The sequence below is a fragment of the Artibeus jamaicensis genome, unplaced genomic scaffold (genome assembly GCF_021234435.1).
Source record: "Artibeus jamaicensis isolate MK-2021 breed Jamaican fruit bat unplaced genomic scaffold, CSHL_Jam_final scaffold_1283, whole genome shotgun sequence".
Taxonomy (NCBI): Eukaryota; Metazoa; Chordata; class Mammalia; order Chiroptera; family Phyllostomidae; genus Artibeus; species Artibeus jamaicensis.
Genome location: NW_026522028.1, coordinates 22,244,874 through 22,260,088, shown reverse-complemented (window position 1 = coordinate 22,260,088; position 15,215 = coordinate 22,244,874). Strand labels below are relative to the sequence as shown.

At 40.8% G+C, this 15,215-nt stretch overlaps 1 long non-coding RNA gene across 1 annotated transcript in view; it reads right to left on the bottom strand.

The window, feature by feature from the left end:
* The window catches only part of LOC128625952 (uncharacterized), a 259,328-nt gene extending 244,268 nt beyond the window's left edge, over positions 1-15,060 (bottom strand). Inside the window, exons 1-2 of the long non-coding RNA XR_008389818.1 lie at positions 14,851-15,060; positions 6,841-6,938 (exon numbers count right to left, since the gene is read on the bottom strand). This is a non-coding gene — a long non-coding RNA (uncharacterized LOC128625952). The remainder of the gene's footprint in view (positions 1-6,840; positions 6,939-14,850) is intronic.
* Between the last annotated feature and the right edge of the window lie 155 nt (positions 15,061-15,215).

Genomic DNA, 15,215 nt, shown 5'->3' with positions numbered 1-15,215 from the left:
AAATAACTTGTCCCCTAAAAGAAACTAAAGGACAATAAAGGGAAAAGCATGATAAATTTCTTCAATTTCACTCCCATTTTGGTTGCTATTTATGCTCAAACAACTTTCTCAGATTATAATTTTTCAAAAAGATCTCAGTCAATTTTAAATTTCTTTGGACTTTTTTGTTTGTTTGCTTGTTTTTTAGAACCTGGCTGAGGAGTTGCATCATCTTTGGCTCAGGGAGACTAGATGGATTGGATAAATATTAAAATGATGCTTCGGAAGTAATTCATAACCTTTCCAAACTGAGGTCTAAAGAATGACCACAAATACTGGGACACAAAGTTTCCACCTATGAGTACAAGGGAACCAAACAGAAGTGGGATTTACTCACACTGTACACAAAACCACAGATAGCCTAGGTCATCAAATATTTTTAAATACCTTCAAACATTGAAAGACAATGCAGGAATCTATGGCATACATTTTTTAAAAAGCAAACAAACGAATATAGTAGGGACCTAAAGCAAGATGAAACACTCAGCTATTGTTGAGTTCCAGTGAACCAAAGAAGAGTAGGTGAACTGAAAATAAAGTGAAGATGACAATAAAGCAAAGTGTTCTTTATATTTGCAAAGCTTACTTATGTGCCTAGACAAGTTATGACACATATATTCAGATACATACACATCATATGTATGTATGTATGTATACCTATGTATTTGATATATATTTACATGAACACTCACATTGCCTAGCCTTTGAAGTGAGAGAATACCACTAAGCCAGTGGAGAAATCAATCAGAGTTGAGGTACCCCTCATTCAATGTTACTATAGTCCCTTGCTACTCAAAGTATGGTACCTGGACCAGCATCATTAGCATCATTTAGGAGGTTGTTAGAAATGCAGTCTTAGGCTCCACCGCAGACCTAGATTTGAGCCAAACTGTCCAGTGATTTCTATGCCCAGGTTAAAGTCTGAGACACACTGCCCTGCATAGGACTGTCCATTACCAAGGCTGCCACAAATGTCTATTCAGAAATTAAAATGTGATTAGTAAGAAACTGCATTTTTTCTTTTAATTAAAATTGAAATTAAAAATGAATACCTGATTCTGTTATTGGAATATTTTAAAATATGTTTGAAATAATTCAGGTATATGAATCTAAACACAGATAAAGTATTTCTTATGAAAATTTCACATCCAATTTGAGAAGCGCTATAAGTATAAAATATACACCAGATTTCAAAGACTTAGCATGAAAAACAATTATGTGAAATGTACCATTCATATTTTTATCATGCTTATAGGTTGAAGTGGAAAACTTCAGATATGTTGTGTTAAATTCAATACATCATAAAAATTCATGTGTCTCTCTTTCACTTTTTATAATGTGACAACTAGGAAAATTATAGCTCACATATTTTTTCTTGGGCAGTGTGCTATAGATCCATGGTTCTCAAACTGTAACATTACTGGTTCCTGAGTCCCAATCCTAGAGATTCTGATTAAATTGGTCTGGAGTAGGCTGGGCATTCAGATTTTTAAACTATCCCCAGTGAATGTCTTGAGCTGCCAAGGTTGAGAAGCAGTGGCCCAGATTAAAATAGAGCCATTGATCCCAGCTGACAAATAATGGCCTCATAAGGACCTCAGATCTTCTGGGAGCACCCATCATTCTTCAACTGAAATGTCAAGTTGGAGAAGCAGTGTCTATTTCTCACCTAGAGTGAAAAAGCACCTCCATTGATGAGATCTGGGCAGGAGGCTGGCTGTTAGTGTTCTACCTCAATGTCAGGCAGAGCCAAACATACCAAATCCGATGAAATTTGATGTTTTCTCTCTATCTCCTGAAACTCATCTCCAAGTCTTTCAGCAGTTCCTTCCCACAGCTGATGGAGTGGCTCTCAGACTTCTGTGTTTAGAATGATCTCCTGAGTTTGAAAGCAGATCGCAAGGTGCTAGCAATACACAGCCCTGTGGTCGGCTGGCCTACCACCAGGATTTGCCCAGGACTATCTGGGCTTGGGGTTTAGCAGTGCCGTGACTGAGGCAATGGCTCACAAAGCCCAAAACATTTCCTGCCTGGCCCATTACCAAACATGTGCCACTTCACCAGTGAGGCTGTGGAGGTTGTGAAAAGGAAGGTGACTTCCACATTCAGAGCCTGAAGAACAAATGGAACTTTCTAAGCCACCCTGCCCCAGGGCCTGGAGTTTCTTTCCTAGACCTTGGAATTCTGTGTAGATGTGGTTGCCAGGCCTATGACCTCAGTAATTCTTCTTGTCAGCACAATGGCTTCTGGCAACCCTGTCAGCCTTGCAGGCTGTTGTCACTCAGGCTTGAATGTCCTGCTGTCTCCATTTATACCTTATCGGTGTTTGCTTATAGCTATTTTAGGCCCTGAGTTCCTGGAAATTTTATTTTGTTTCAGTTTATGTTTTGCACCAGGGCATGCATTTTGTAATGATTAGGATATACACAGCGAGCAGATCACTTGCATTCAGGGAAACTTGCACATAATTATGTTGTAGACCTTAAGGGGTTGCCAGGGATCATTTCAGACTGTTGGCCCCAAATGCAGTTATTGGCCCTTTTCATTATTAGACAGTATGTTTCCTTTTCTTTTTGGCATCCACTATTGAATTGATGGTGCTTTCCTTATTGCATGGATTCCAACTCAGGATCCTTTTCCGTAGAGGCATTTGTCCATAGAAAACAATTCTTAGGTCCTCTTGGAATTAGTAGAGAATTGTTTACATAAGAATCCAGACCATCTTCATTGGGCCTATGGTAGAATTTAGGGACATGAGACTGCAATTGGGGGTAATTTTACTATTGGCTAACAGGGTCTTACTACGACTCACCTTCTCGATCACTCTGTCCACACAATTATTTGCATGTAGATTCATGCTACTCAGTCTGTCCAGCAGCATTTCCTCTGAGGAACATCCTCTCCCCCCCTTCATGTGGTTCTATGGGGGGGTGGCTATCAGTTATAACACCCCAGGCCCTGCAAATCATATTGTCCCATTCTACCCACAGACATAGTGATTGAGCAAGGGAAAGTGTGTGTCCCCACAGGAGCTAACTGCCCAGAATGTTAAAGAAGTTGGAAGAAAGGCCATCACACAGAGGGACACTGGGCTGAGAGAGAGAGGCAGGTCTCTCAGATCTAGCCCTTCCTGATGCCTTACTCAACCCTAGACTTCCTGAGGATGTAAACCAATATATTCCTCGCTCTGTTTAACAAATTCAAATTGGGCTTCTCACTCAAAGCCCCATATGTCTTCACTAATATAAACATCCTTCTAGATATTCTGAGTGTCCTCCGAAACATACATCAGCAACTTCTAGAAGTTGCTAGGCACTGGGCATTGAGATCCATGTCTCTTCATCCTAGCTACAAATTTCGAACTCCCAGGCCACCCCTCTGCTGAGTCAGAGGGCTTTAGACATGGAGAGCCTACGGGACACGGGATGCAACATAATTTCTTGGACCTATTTATCCCTTCTGTTATGCACACAAGTACATCCTGGAATTGCTTTCTTAAGTTCCACATCACCCTGTCCTTTGGATCCAAAACAGGGCAAAGTCCTTGGCGCTGGTGACGTTTGGATGGAACCGGCCTTGGGAAAGAAAAAAAGACCAAGGACGATAAGTGGCTGGAGCCCCAACGTTGACAATGCTTGAGGGCACAGGCTGGACAAAGTCTGGTGCCAGGGCTGGGTCCAAGCCCTACCAGTGGTCCCAAGCTCTGCAAAGGAAATCGGGAAGGAGAAACAAAGCCCACAGCACACCACCAGGTGCCTGCAAAATGATCCCTTCAGTAAAGACACATTTTTTTTCTCCTTCATTTTCTAAGACACTTTTCTAAACCTGTCTAAACTCTGTCTCAGATTCTTTAACCATCACCTGAAGTGTTAGCTATGACTCGGAGTTTCCTAAGATAAACTCTACAGACTCCCTCCTCCCCCCAGGAAAGTTCCTGATTTAGGCCCCCCCACACCAGCCAAAACTCTGATCCAAGTGGATGGGAGATGCTCTCATGACCCTTAATGACGTGAGAACTGTGCACTTACATGCATTTGCAGGTAATGATAAATAGGCACCCTTCTTTGTTGTCTTGTTTCTTTGTGTTTTAACTCAATTCCCTCTGTTTCAGACTGATGGGCCCTGAAGTCAATCCTTAACATACACAAGGAAGGAAAGCTCTTTGTGTTAAAGGCAGTCCACCAATGTGCTAATTCCATCTTTGGTAGGTTTTCCCCAGGACTATACTATGTTCCTCATCCAGGAGTTTCTCTGAGCTTGGTGTTTCGCATGTCCAAATTCCAGTTGAATAAATAAACTAGCTGAAGTGCAAGGTTGCCACCGGGACTACAGAGCAATTTCTGAACTTCCATCGCCCCCCAGTGGCAATTTTTGTTGGAGATTTTCTTATTCTAAAAAATGTGTGTTATACTTCTTCCCTCCAAAGCTGTTTAAAATTTTTTTTTCAAAATTTTGCACACTGCAGACTATGACATGTTTGTGTGGAGGTGTGTTAGTGAGGCAGACTTCATAGGTTCTGGATCAGAGGGTCATCAATTCCTGCACTTGACAAAAATCATGCAGTCGGCAGATCTCACCAATCAGGGTGCCCCTTGCAATAAATTCCTACCTATCAAAGCTGCAGTGTCCAGTATTAAAGTGATCACCCCCACATCACTTGTTTTTTTTTAGTTTAGAGGATCTAGATCTGGGCTTCCATTTTCTGGTCCAATTAAATCACTCTTGTTAACTGATTTTTTAATTCATGTTCTCCCTTTGCAACCTTTTTATCATGATGTTTTGTGACATTTTCCAAAGAGGTAAGAAAACATATAAAGGCTCCAAATATGAAGGTTTATAAACTATATATGTACAACTTTGCAAAAGCCAACATCAAATGCACACAAAATAGAAATGTCACTGTCAAGTTGTCCAAATTTCAGCAGATTATACATAAAGTCGCAAAAATCAAGTGAATAAATGTTTTAGTGATTTTAAACTTCACCCAGATTAAACTCAGAAATAGGTGGCAGAGTTGTCCTAAGATATGGGTAGTTTAATCGACATTAAATAGTCTTGATGGTCAGTGGGAACTGATGAATAATATTTAATTCATCCCCCAACACATCTGCCCACCTATCATCCCATCCCCTCATCCATCTGTCCACCTACCCATCAGTCCATCCTCCCACTCATCTGTTTAGACAGGATCAGAAAGGTATTTTATGGGAAACAAAGGAGAAAAAAGTGTGTCTTCACTGTAGGAATAATTTTGCAGCCAAGTGTGTATACATATGATACAGCCAAGGAACTTATAGCACAATACACTCACAAATTCATGTTAAATACAGTCAACCTTTTGGTGGCTGAAATAAAGAATTCCTCTCATTGTCCAGGAAAACAAAAGGAAGGGGAATTTAGGAAAGCAAGCCTAGACTGAAGAGTCTTATCTTGAACTCAAAAAAAGGGAAGGTTCTTGTTTCCCCCTTCACAATGGAATTAGCACTTCAGCTTATTTTTCAGTAAATTCCTTTGGTTCCCCGCCTGCTATACCCCAATCCCGTGCCCCTTTAAATTAGAGACCAGGCTTCTAGTCCTTTAAACAACACTAACCAGTGCTAACCTCCTCCACACCAAGCATTCCTCCCACACTCCAAATCCTGAGTGGAAGTGCATGTCCTTCAGCTTCATTTCCTCAGATCTTGTCTCCTTTCCCACCAGGATATTCTCCTCTGACCACCCTTCTCCCCTTAACTTTGCAGGATAAACGTCATCAAATCTCTTTTGTTCAAGATCCTCCTTCCCAGTCGCCTGGGGGACACCTTACTGGTGCCAAAGCACATCATTTCTCTCACTTTTTGTGTGTAGCATAATATCTTGCACATAGTAGGTGCTCAATAATTGGTTAAAAGCAAGGGAAGGGGGAACAAAAGGGAGAAAAGGTGGTGGGAAAAGGGAGGAAGAACAGAGGGATAGGAGAGAACAAAGCAGAAGAGAGATCAATAAAGAAAGAAAGGCAGAGAAAAGAATTATTTTATAAGGACCCAGTATTCTCTTCAGTAAACACCGCCAACAATGGAACACTCATTTGTCCTCCTTAAGGAACATCCAAACCATGCTTCTGAAGTTTGATTTAAGTGATATAACTTTCAGGAAACAAATGTAATCTAGTTAAAGGTTGAAACCGACAGTTTTCACCATGCTTTCCTATCGTACTTTGGGGGCCAGACTGATGTTCCCTGTGAAAATAAAATAGTAGCCCCCCCACACCAAATTTTCAGGAAGTCTTTAAATGAACAGATAGAATATTCTTAATTTTAACCCTTCTTCCACCACACAGAACATACATATTGTTGAGGGCTCACACAGAACAAAACATATGAACATACAGCCACCAAAATAAAAATAAAAATTAAAAGGAGTTCCCAGAAACTGGACTTTCTTTTTTTTTTTAATTTTAAAATTTATTTACCTTTAGAGGGGAAGGGAAGGAGAGAAGGAGAGAAATATCAATGTATGGTTGCCCCTTGTGTGTCCCCCACCGGGAACTGGCCTGCAACCCAGGCACGTATGTGCCCTGACTGGGAATCGAACCATGATCCTTTGCTTTGTAGGTCTGCGCTCAGTCCACTGGGCTACACCAGCCAGGGCTGGACTTTCTTTTATATAGTTAACTGCTAGCATAATCTGTAATCTATGGTTTCCATTTTACCTGACACAATAAAATGTATACTTCATGATGTTTCTCAAGGAGTACTGGCACACCGGCATTTCAGCAGTCACTTTCCAGTGTTAGAATTACCAGCATCATAGCAGACTCACCTGAGGCTGAGTGTACTGGGGCAGAGCGGCCCTTGTAGGTGATTCTCAAAGCACACAGGGGCAGCACCTCCGGGGGCTCAATGCTCAGCGCTACGGTGCTGCAAAAGGCAAGAAAATAAAGTGTAAGGACAATTTGAGCAATCATAAAGCAACTTTACAAAATAAATCGAGTACATTATTATTGAAATTATTACTTAAATAAAGGTACACCCTGGCTGGTATAGCACAGTGGATTGAGTGCGGGCCTATGAACCAAAGGATCACGGTTTGATTCCCAGTCAAGGCACATGCCTGGGTTGCAGGCCAGTTCCCAGTGGGGGACACAAGAGAGGCAACCATACATTGATATTTCTCTCCCTCTTTCCTTCCTTTCCCCTCTAAAACTAAATAAATAAAATCTTTTAAAAAATAAAAAAATAAACTTAGGGGCTGATTACATTATTATTGTAAATAATAGAATAGTCATACTCATCTCGTTGATTCAGTAAATCTATTATAAAGCTGAATTCACCTGGGGTAACTGAAAACTTTAGACAAATACTCTTGCTTCCACATGAGAGGAGAGATAAGCAATCCTCTCTCACTATGAGGTACTTTAAAGTAGGGCTTTTGAACTATCTGTAGCGAATAACTAGATTTTTTTAAATTTGTAATCAATCACAGACCAATATTTTCCATACAAAAAAGCAAGAAAAATTACTAATAGCCCTGGCTGGTGTGGCTCAGTGGATTGAGTGCCTGTCTGCAAACCAAAGTGTCACCGGTTCGATTCCTGGTCAGGGGCACACGCCTGGGTTGTGGGCCAGGTCCTTAGTGGGGGCCACATAAGAGGCAACCACACATTGATGTTTCCTTCCCTCTCTTTTTCCCTTCCTTCCCTTCTGTCTAGAAAAATAAATTTAAAAAAAGAAAAATTACTGATAGAATTAAATAAAGAGGAAACAAAATGCAAGCCGAATTTCTTTTTTTTAATTTTTATTTACTTATTTTCCAAGTACAGTTTTCTGTCTATTTCTCCCACCCCAGCCCGCCCCGCCCCGTGCTCCCTACCTCCCTCCCATTTCCACCCCCCCTTAGTTCTCGTCCCTGTGTCCTTCATACTTGTTCCTCCAAATCCCTCCCCCTTTCCCCTTAAATTCCCTTCCCTCTCCCCTCTGGTCACTGTCAACCTGTTCTCTATTTCAGTGTCTTTGTTTTTATTCTGCTTGCTTGTTTGTTTTGTTCTTTAGCTTCCTGTTAAAGGTGAGATCATATGGTATTTGTCTTTCAACACCTGGCCTATTTCACTCAGCATAATGCTCTCCAGTTCCATCCATGTTGTTGCAAAGGGTAGTAGCTCCTTCTTTCTCTCTGCTGCATAGAATTCCATTGTGTATATGTACCACAATTTTTTGATCCATTCATTTACTGATGGGCACCTAGGTTGCTTCCAACTCTTGGCTATTGTAAATTGTGCTGCTATGAACATTGTGGTGCATAGGTTCTTTGACATTGATGTTTTAGGATTCTTAGGATATAATCCCAGCAGTGGAATTGCTGGGTCAAAAGGCAGGTCGATTTTTATTTTTCTGAGAAAATTCCATACTGTTTGTTTTCCATAATGATTGTACCAGTCTGCAATCCCACCAACAGTGAACTAAGGACCTCTTTTCCCCACAACCTCTCCAACATTTGTTGTTTGTTGTTTTGTTTATGATAGCCATCCTGTGCAAGCTGAGTTTCTTTATTATCCAATTCATCAGATTTAAAATCACTCTTATTTTGTTAGTCATTTTTTATTAATGTTCAAATAAAGTTGTCTCCATTTGCCCACCACCACTTTCCACCACCCCACCCACCCCCACCTCCCACCCTTTTTAAAACTGCTATCAAAGTTTCTAAGTGCTTACTCTTGACCTCTGTGCTTTTGCCTACGGACAACACCTAGGGTGCTCTAAAGCCTTACCCTCCAAAGTGTGGACCTTGGCCCAGCAGCACTGGCATCGCCTACAGAGGCCATGGATAATTACATTTTCTTTATACTCCCACAGTAACTTTATAAATTAGCCATAATAAATGAAATCCCCTGAAGGCACACCTGTCTCACTACCAAGAGTACTGGTAAGGCAGCAGGAAACATGCCCCGCCCCATGGCATCTGAAGCTGGCTCCATATGCAGACTCAGTAAATGTTTGCCTGACAGCCTGCCCTTCAGATTGGAGACTGGCCGTTCCCACAACTGTATAGACCAGTTCTTTAAAATAAGTGTCTTGATTGGTTGATAGATAGATAGAGAGATAGATGGATCAATCTCTTATTGTTTCTGTTTCTTTGGAGAACACTGACCGATGAATTTAGTAAGAGATTTGGAGACAAAAGAACACTTCTCAGATAACCCCAGGCGCTGCCCACTAACATGGCTACTTCGGCTTCTGATGTAACATCAAGGGAGGCACAACTAAAGAGGAACCTTGAGCAAATTAGGAGAAAGCCCCCGAAACAGAGAGGCAAGAGTAACATATTTTAGCATTTATGTTAAGAATGTTTTATAATTCACAATTGAATTCTTTGAATATAAAGCTTTATACTGCCATTGCTGGATTGTGTGTGTATGAGAGAAAGAGGAAAACTGTAAACCTTTGCTACAATCTGATTACATATTTTAAATATTTGTACCAATAACTCTGCATTTAGAATCTGCATATCTTTGTTTTTTACTGCATAAGGAGACCATGAAATAAAATAATACCACAAACATCTGTACCTACTAGGATTCAAGAGTTAAAATATAAATTTTAATATCCTCAAAGCATATTTCTTGAAAAACTGTGTTTGGTGTGGTGGTGGCAGAGAATGGTTTGTCAGGCTTTTTTCTTTTTGTGACTTTAATTCTTCAATCCCACTTTAGAATGAGTCCAAACCACTCAAAAGAACCTTCCCTTCCTTCTTCAGCCACTCATACCTCACCTTCTTGACTTTTCGTCCATTTTTACTTCTGTTCTCTCCAGTTTATTAATTCACACTACTTACAAGAAATAAAACTGCCAAAGAGACAGGAATACATTTATTTAGGTTGACTAGTCAAGCATTCTCTTCCTAGTACAAAAGCCCAACTGAAGGCAAAAGATTCTTTGGTAAATATGAGAAAACAGCAAAACAAACAAAACAAACCTTGAAGGATATCACCATTCATATTTGTGGCTTTAATGTTCAACCATACCTGGTGATTTACATTTCTTTACTTGCAATCAGCTCCCACTTTCCTGAGTTTCAGTTCCCCATTCTGAACTGTTTCTTGGATTTTACTGCCTAGATAACCACCGTCATCACAACAGCATTATGCCTAACACTGAACTCATCTTGTCCCTAAACCTATGGATTTCTCAAATCAGCAGCCCTTTACTTGCTGTCTTACCTTCTCTATCTTGGTTTTCTGTTTGTACAGTAAGATGGCAGTTTCAAACAACTATAGCCTACTGTGTCGTCCCCATCAAAAAATCATGTTGGAAGGTCCTTGACTGTTGTTTATACTTTAAAAGGTGAATGACAAATCCAATAACCACTGGAATTGTGGGAGAAATGGAGTACTGTGGAAGAGAACAGAATTGTGATAAGTACAGAGAATTGTGGGAGAGAATACCAAATTGTAGAAAAAATGGAAAAATGAGAAAACAAGAAAATGTGGGGGAGACAGACAATTGTTAAAAAGAACAGAGAACTGTGAGAGAGAGAGAATTGTGAGAGAAGAAAGAATTGGGGGAAAGAACAGAGGATTGTGGGAGAGATTGGGAATTATAGAAGAAAATGGAATTGTGGAAGAGAATATGAAATTGTGGGAAAAACAGAGAGTTGAGGGAAGGAATTATGGGAGAGACCAGAGAATTACAGGAAAGAACAAAATTGTGGGAGAAAAGGAGATATATGGGAGAAGCAGGAAACTATAGGACAGAATGCAAATTATGGGAGAAAATGGAGAATTGTGGGAAAAGCAGAGAATTATGAAGAAAATGGGATTATAAGAAAACAGAGAACTATGGGAGAAACAGAGAACTGTGGGATAGAACTGGATTATGGGAGAGAATGAAGGATTGTGGGAAAAGCAGAGAACTCTAGGAGTGACAAAGGCATTATGGAAGAAAATGGAGAATTATGGGAGATAGTGGGATTATAGGAAAAACAGAACTATAGGACAGAACAGGGAATTGTGGGAGAAACAGAAAATTGTGGGAGCACAGAATTATAGCAGAGAATGGGATTATGGGTGAGAATGGAGAATTATGGGAGAAGCAGAGACTTATGGGAGAAAATAGAATTGTAGAAGAGAACAGGGAATTATGGAAGAAGCAGATAACTATGGGGAGAGAGTGGGATTATGGGAGAGAGCACAGAATTATGAGAGAAGCAGAGAACAGTGGGAAAGAACAGTATTATGGGATAGAGTGGGAATTATAGGAGAGTGGAGAATCATGGGAGAAACAGACAGCTATGGGAGAGAATGGATTATGTGAGTGAAGGGAAACTACTGGGAGAAGCAGAGAATTATGGGAGAAAGCAGAATTGTGGGAGAAGCAGAGACTTGTAGGAAAAAACAGAATTGTAGGAGAGAACAGAGAATTATGGGAGGGAATGGAGCACTGTAGGAGGGAGAGAGAATTGTGTGACTAACTGGGAATTGTGATAGAGATATAGAACTGTGGGTAAGAAAGGAGAATTATGGGAGAGAATGGTGAACTGTGGGAGATATGGACATTTGTTGGAGAGAATGGGATCATGGGAGATACATAATTGTGGTTAAAAACACAGAAATTGTAAAAGAGAACACAACTGTAGGGAAAAAACCAGAATTGTGACAGAACAATGAATTGTGAAAGGGAAGACAGTAGTATGGGAGAATATATTTGTGTGAGATAATGGGGTATTTGTGGAGAGAATTAAGAATTGTGAAAAATACAAGGAATTATTAGAGAACTAGAGCATTATGGCAGGGGAGGAATTGTGGGGAAGAACAGAGAAATGTGGTAGAAACTGGGAAATTGTTAAACAGAGCAGATTATGATGAGACAGCAGAGAACTGTGAGAGATAATGGAGAATTGTGGGAGAGTTGAGGAATTATAGGAGAAACAGACTTATGGAAATGAAAAGAGAATTGTACAAGAGACAGGAAATTCTGGGAGTGCTGAGAAATGCAAAAGTAGCACATTACAAACATAAGCAACTGTAGCTTTGGAAAGGAGACTCATTTTACCAGGAATAGTCATAAATTCAGTTTGTAACTCCAAAACAGCTTCAATTTTTCCACCTCTGCTAAACCCTTGGGTGTGACAGCAGCAGTTCATATCTCATCGCCATGGATTGGAAAACCCACATCACTGCCTTGTATATGATCATGTGTACACACATACACACACAAATACACGTGCATGTGCACACATACATACAAATACATATGCACATGTTTGGGAAATTCCAAACATAATAGAAAAAATAAAGTGAATGACATCATGTGGATTTTTCAAATTCCTAATAGAAAAAAATGAAAAAGTGATGGAAAATAAGAGAAAAATGTGAGGTAATTAGTTTCAGCGCAGGAATGCTTCATAAGGGTAATAGAAGTTCTCAGAAAGAGCAAGTAAATGAAATGCAGAGGAAAGCACATTATCCAGAAAATCAATAATACTAGGACATATCCCCACATGAAGCCCATAGGTTTCCAGAATGCATGGTCCCATCTAGTGCCAAGCCAATGAAAGCAAACAGGTCTATGTCAAGGCACACTTTCTCGGGCCACTGGAAGAAAGAGATGTTTAAAATATTGAGAAAGCAGGGGAAAGAAATGACATTTGACTTCTTAACCTCAACAGTGGGAACCAGAAGACAACGAAGCAACCACTTAGTAATTCTGAGAGAAATATTTCTAAACATAGAATTATATATCCAAACTACCAATCAGGTGGGAGGGTATAGCACCAACATTTTCTGATTTTCAAAACCTCCAAAACTGATATGCTCCCGAAACAATGCAAAGAAGAATACAGGGTACCCAAGAACTAGAGATCCAACATACGGAGGAAACATATGAAAGGCAATCTCAGGAAGACAACTGGCAGAAGTCATTTCCAAACAGTCTAGAATTGGGCAGTGACGGAGGTGAGGTGCTTATGTAAGAGTAAGGTTTCAAGGGGAAAAATGAGACATATAGAGTAGTTGATATCTTTGAGTGCAATGAAAGGAGATTTACTATGCCGACAGGAAATTTAAGGATAAAAATTAAAAATCAAAGGGGAAGAACCAGGTAAATATTAAAATCTAGTGAAAAAGTTGCACGAGTAAAATTTTATCATAAATCATTATGAATAGTTTCATAGGCATAATAATGTAAATATTAAGCCACATTTTCCCCCGAATTGTGTAACTACTGGAAATGTGCATCTGTGCGCATATTTCTTGGAACATGGATTGAGAAATGAGAAGAAACAGTTAAATAGCACCGCCTGCCAAGAAGGGAAATGGGTAGAAGGCATCCCGCCAGTCTGAGGCACTGACATCTCTTCCTTTAACACTCGGCGTTAGTAGTTTCTTCTCTATCTGTAAGTAAAACATTCTTGGTACTTACTCTTTCCCTTTCTATCCAGTACATGCACACCACGCTCACAATAGCCAATGCTTCCTTTTTGCTGTAGGATAGTCTACAAGTCCACATGTTGACATGTAAATTGCATGACTGTTTCAACCATTACTAAAACTTTTTGCCCTTTTTGTGTCATATTCCTCTTAGGAGTCTACTGAAGTTTCTATCTGTCCAGAATAATATTTTTACACACAGGAAACAAAATACAAGAATTTACAAAAGAAACCAATTGTACTGAAATATACTTATCAACATTTTTTAAAAAACAGATTTTAACTGTTGAAGGCCAGGTTCCCCAGGAAATGTGTAGTGACTTAATATATCATAGTATTTTAAATGCTGTCTTTATGTTTGAGGCCCTGGCAGGAGACTGATCAGCTCCCTCTTCTTGAGCAGCTGGTACACACCCCCAACCACTTCCCCTATTGGGTTCTCACAATCGGGACCACTACACACCTGCCCCAATTGCCTCTGGGACAGGTACAAGACAACTGGGGACAGCCCCTGTACTCTACTCCGGAGCCTGCTGACAGTGATTCATATTAGCCAACGCTAAACCTGCTTACCCTATCTCACCTATTCCTTCCCATGGAAACCATAATACTGTTGCCCGCAGTCTCCCCTTCCCTCTGCCCACTGATGGACCCCAGTGCTTCCTGGTGGGTGTGGCCGCCTGGGCTGTGATGTGTACTCCTTGGAATCTGTGCTTTTGAATGGCAGTCGTTTTCCAATCTGCTGGCCTTAACAAACCTAAATAATTGAACTTATTAAAAGATTTGCACATAGGTGTGCTCTCCTGAACAGCTGCAAGAAAGTGATGGAAGGACTGGGTAAAAGAATTGCCATGCAGTAGCGATGGAAGCTTCAGCTGATCCTCTCTGAGCAGCTCTGAAGCTGGGATGGCCCTTCTGAGGCTAGGGGCCTTGAGGCTATTGTCTTCCTTGAGGCCAGGGGCCTGTGCTTACGTACCCTTGCAGAGACCACTCATCGGCTGCAACCTGCCAAAGGGAGAGAATGTGATTTTGTCTGAGGCAGGTCTCTTAAACTGAGGGCAAATCCTGGAGACAGCCTCAGCCTCGAACTGTCCTTGGCCAACACTCCCAGCACCCCTGGGGATGGACTGCCTGGCCCTAATGGGGCACCTGAGAGTATTTCACAGGTTTACTGCAGTGATGCAGAAAGGCATGTGCTTCTTATTAACTCTTTTTAGGCGACAAGATAAAATTATCTTAATGTCAAAGTAGTGATGACTCGTATTTTGAGGCAAAAACACTCATGTGACATCATTTCTCTGTAAGTTCTATTATGCCACATATGGCTAAGACTACTAAGATTTGTTGCCTGCATCCCTGATGGAAAAAAAGAGACACTAAATTTGTTATAGTTAAGTAAAAATACAGACCTTCAAGTGCACACCCCCAGTTAAGAAGACTTGGGGAGGGGGAATCTTGTGTTCATCTTTGGATCTCCAGGGTCCGCCACAGTTCTAGACACCTACTGAGGTTTTTTGAGTCATTACTATGATTAAAACTGATGAGATGCAACTTAAAAGCCAGAACTGTTTAAAACCAAAGCAACTCCTCTGCATTTAAAGCACCTATAAGTGGAAGACTCTAAGGAAATCTCTGGCGCGGGCTAAATTCAGCCGGCGGGCTCCGCCCCAGCGGAAAAGCGCGTGGCTAGGAGGGGCGGGACCAGAACCATGCGCGCGCACTCATAGGCCGAGGCTGGAAGGGGCCAACGATCTTCTTTGTGATTGACGGAAGC